Raw genomic sequence first — 5,225 nt, forward strand, 5'->3', positions numbered from 1 at the left:
TTCGACTCCTGAAACCGTTTGAAAACCAAGATGCGGCTTCCGATTGGCTGCAGGAGCTTCCTGCACTCAATCGGAAGCCACATCAGATGTTTGGCTTCCAAAAAACGTTTGCAGATCAGAACACTTACTTCCAGGTTTCGGCGTTTGGGAGCCGATTCGTTCGGCAACTAAGCTGTTTGAGAACCAAGGTACCACTGTACTTAAATAGAAAATAATAATAATCCAAATTAGGCTAAGGTCACAGACTAAATGCCCAGCACTAAACACAATATATGAAACAGCTGGTTTCCATGTATATCAGGGTATTTGTTGTAAACAAAAAATGCCCTTTTCCCTTATGGGGAATCCAAGAGCCCATATAGAGTCCTTACATAGGTTCCCTACTGGTAGGAGAGAATAACAGAGGCCAACCAGAGAATATTGAGAAGCAAAGCAGCTAGTAAGCTTGATCTTTATTGATCTGTTGCAACAGGGTGCTCCCCTCACCCGCAGGAAAGGAGGAGGAACCCAGAACAATGGCGCGCAAGGCCTTATAAAGACTTTTGAAATTGCCACCCTGTAGCTCAAGACCACCCCCAGAAACATCATACATACATCACAGAAGGGGTGTAAACTAAGACCACCCCTCAGATACATCATACCTACATCACAGAAAAGGCGGTCTAAAACAGAAATTTGAATGTTGTTTTTCTCCTGTTGTTGTTTATCTCCTGTCTGGCAGGTTACTTGATTGGATTGCCTGGGGAGCCTGGCCAGTCTTTTGTAATGATAAATACTTAGTTCCTGGGCCAGGTCACAGGCTCACACCCTATTCATATCTTAAATGTGCCCTTAAGACAGGATTTGTGAGGAAAGAGACAATGGGGAGATTTCCCACTTTGACCTTGCAGAGAAAACATTTGCTCAGTTTAGGAATCAAAATGGTTCCAGGTTGGTCTTCCTGTGATCTATGTACGTGCTAGGTTGGTAACTTATGAACATTACCATATATCTAAGACCTCAAAATTCCTATCACAATTTAAGGTGGGAATACAAGGCTACTTCCAGATCAACTGTCTTGTATATTTCAGAATCTCTCGACAGATTGTGATCTAATTCTGAAGGGTTTGGGTGGGTCTGGGGGGAAAATCAGGAGAAAAAATCCCTTTTTTTTCAGGGGTCAGGTGACATGGTATACATGTTTAGCCCATTTCAGTGGCTGGCATGGCTAAATATTCCATCCTAAAGTACTGGGGTTATTGGCATCCATTCTCTCCCCACCCCCCATGGCCTTTCTTTTTCACCATGAAAAACATGATTTATTTCATTGTTTCTTACATACTTTAATCATATTATACAAGTACAGTGGTACCTCGCAAGACGAATGCCTCGTAAGACGAAAAACTCTCAAGACAAAAGAGTTTTTCGTTTTTTGAGTTGCTTCGCAAGACGGATTTCCCTATGGGCTTGCTTCGCAAGACGAAAACGTCTTGCAAGTTTGTTTCCTTTGTCTTGCAAGTTTGTTTCCTTTTTCTTGAAACCGTGCATTCATGGGGTGCAGTTGCAACTTGACTTCGAGGAGCAACTCATAGCACGCGGTGTGGTAGCCTTTTTTGAGGTTTTTTTTTTTTTTAATAATTACCATTCGTTTATTTTTTAATTTTTTTTAAAATTATAACATAATAAACAAAACATACAAAAACATACATCACATTTCATAACATATTTTCTTATCCTTTTTGGACTTCCTCACATCTCCCTCTCCTACGTTCCAAAATATAAAAATTAATTCAGCAATTTATCACCTTGTCCCCACCTTATCTAATTTTCCAATGTTATATCTTAAATTTTAGATAAATTCATTTGACTTTTTAAAACTTTTTAGTTTAGCCTAATCATCATCTAAAAGTTGATTTTTTCCTAAATTTAGCTTATCTTCATAATTCAGTTTATCTAATTCAAGGGTGCCAAGTTGTTTGTGATCAAGCATCCTCCTTAACATTCATACAGTTTACAATATTTTTGCAAATAGTCCTTAAATTTCTTCCAATCTTCTTCCACCGTCTCCTCTCCCAGGTCTCGAATTCTGCCAGTCATCTCAGCCAGTTCCATATAGTCTATCACTTGCATCTGCCATTCTTCCAGTGTGGGTAGATCTTGGGTTTTCCAATGCTTAGCAACGAGTATCCTTGCTGCTATTGTTGCATACATAAAAAATGTTCGGTCATTCCTTAGCACCCTCTGGTCAACGATGCCCAAAAGGAAGGCCTCTGGTTTCTTAGGGAAGGTATACTTAAATACCTTTTTCAGCTCATTGTATATCATTTCCCAGAAGGCCTTAACCCTAGGGCAAGTCCACCAGAGGTGAAAGAATGTTCCTTCACTTTCCCTGCATTTCCAACACTTATTATCAGACAAGTGGTATATTTTTGCAAGTTTGACTGGGGTCATGTACCATCTATATATCATTTTCATTACATTTTCTTTCAAAGCATTACATGCAGTGAAATTCAGCCCAATGGTCCATAACTTTTCCCAGTCCTCAAACATAATATTATGCCTAATGTCCTGTGCCCACTTTATCATAGCCGATTTAACCATTTCATCTTGTGTGTTCCATTTTAACAGCAAGTTATACATTCTTGAGAGTACCTTAGTCTTAGACTCTAACAGTTCTGTTTCTAACTTCGATTTTTCCACCTGGAATCCTAACTTTTTATCAAGTTTAAAAACTTCTTTAATCTGAGCATAATGTAACCAATCTCGCACTTTGTCTTTCATTTTCTCCTGACTCTGCAATTTCCAATTATCTCCATCTTTTTCTAATATTTCCCAATACTTCGGCCATTTGGCCTCCATATTGAGTCTTTTCCGGGCCTTAGCTTCCAATGGTGAAAGCCACCTTGGAGTTTTGTTTTCCAATAAGTCTTTGTATTTTGTCCAGACATTAAACACTGCTTTTCTGACAATATGGTTCTTGAAATTCTTATTGATCTTAACCTTGTCATACCATAAATATGCATGCCAACCAAACGCATTGTCAAAACCTTCCAGATCTAGTACATCAGTGTCTTCGAGAAGCAGCCAATCTTTCAACCAGCAAAAAGCTGCTGATTCATAATACAGCCTTAAGTCTGGCAGGGCAAAGCCCCCTCTTTCTTTCGCATCAGTTAATATCTTAAACTTAATTCTGGGCTTTTTGAGGTTTTTGAAGACTTTGGTGATTTTTGAAGCTTTTCCAAAATCCGTGCTTTGCAAGACGAAAAAAACCGCAAGACGAAAAAACTCACAGAACAAATTAATTTCGTCTTGCGAGGTACCACTGTATACTGTAAAATTCAGCAGTTCCTTGAGTACAGCAAAACATAGGAAGCTTTTTAGTGTGTCCATGACCATATAATGAATTATTTGATTGGAAGCTGCCTTATATGTAGTCAGACCATCAGTTCACCTAGTTTGGTGACTGAATGGCAGACTCATCAGGATTTCGAACAGTGCTCTTTCCCAGCCTTACCTGGAGATGTCAGGATTTGAATCAGGGACCTTCTTCAAAGAAAGCAGATGCTCTGCTGAGCTAAAACCCTTCCCCTTAGCTATACAAGGGGATGTTCCCATTGTCTTTGGTAGTGGCAAAGCGTGTTCTCCTTCATGGAGAGCACGTGTTGCGGTGGGGGCCGCCAGGACACTGTGGGGCGGGCTAATTGATCATTGGCCACTGATGTAATTGGGGCTTCCCTTGTTGTTGGGAAGAAGTTAATGTTGCCATTTGTTGACTGACAGCCAGAAATGCTAAAACTTATTGCACGAGGCTAGGGCTTCCTCTTTTCACCCATGCATCGGATTTCCCGTCCCCCCTCCCTAGAATTAGGGTTGTTCGTTTTGACCTTGCTATGCCTGTCATGGGGTCATCTGCTCTTGGGGCAGGGGCCCGGTAGGAATTTTGTCCATCTGGCTGATTGGCTGGGGCCATTTGGTTTTTGCCTACTGCATAGCAAATTGTCACAACTTGTAAGGTTGTGGTTAGGCATTGGTTTATGGTTTGGTTGGTTGAGGGGCATGGACTGGCTGTGCCTGCCCCTCTAATACTGCTGCTGCAAGGGATTCCGTTAAAGGAATCAGGGGCTAACTATTGCTTGTCCACCCTGTCAAGGGGGCTCGGGCCATAGCAATGGGCTCCTGGTTGCATTTGGGGAGGGCTGAGGGCAGCTTCCCTGCTCCGTCACTACCCCCAAGTGTATTCCCCTTTTCTGACTTTCGCATCCAATGCCTGAGCAACCACTCACATTCTTGTATTTTAATAAAGTTGTGGCCAAAATTATGCCAAAAACCTTAAACAAAAATTCTGTGTGATATGTGAGTTATTGGGGTGGCCCTGGGGACCTTGACACGCAAATATATCTACATACACAAAGGGATGAAGGTGACCCAACCAAACTGTACTAGGCAGCCAGTATGACATAGTGGCAAGTGTTAAACAGGGAGATCCAGGTTGAAATCCCCACTCAGCCATGACAGTCACATGATGATGGAACAGTCACCTCCCTTCAGCTTTATCTATCTTACGGGGCTGCGGTGAAGATAAAATGGGGTAGGCGACTTTGTAGCCAATGCGAATTCCTCAGGAGAAAGGAAAAATAAAAATGTAGAAAGACATTTGTTAAAGGCCATTTCTGGACGAGCCCCCCCACACACATTAGAACTCGCATGGATCGTGGAATTGTAGAGTTGGAAGGGACCACAAGGGTCATCTAGGTCAACCTCCCTTGAAATGCAGGAATCTTTCTGCCCAATGTGGGGCTCGAACCCATGACTGAGATTAAGAGTCTCATGTTCTGCCAGCTGAGCTGTCACATGAGCTTTCCATCTTTCCCAGACTTTCAGAGGCAGCTCCATAGAGCATACACAAGCCTCAAACACCGCTGCTCAGACTTAGTAGCCCCCAGTTGCCTATAGAGAGATGTTTCATGGACATACCATTTAAATACTAGTTGGGTAACTACAACACTCTTCAAGTTACATATAATCCCATTCCATGCTACTTGGCACATGCACATCATTATAGCATTGAACAGGGGAGGCTTCACTTTATTATTATTTTTTAAAATCAGGCTATCAGGCTGATGTGCATACTATTCAGTAACAGAGACTTTTTTCTCTTTTTTAGCGACTAAATAGCTGTAAAGACTTCCATACTTGAGCCTTAACTAAGCACCCAAAGGAAAAAAAAACTTGACAACATTGCCACA

Source organism: Podarcis cretensis (assembly GCF_951804945.1).
Source record: "Podarcis cretensis genome assembly, chromosome: 10".
NCBI lineage: Eukaryota > Metazoa > Chordata > Lepidosauria > Squamata > Lacertidae > Podarcis > Podarcis cretensis.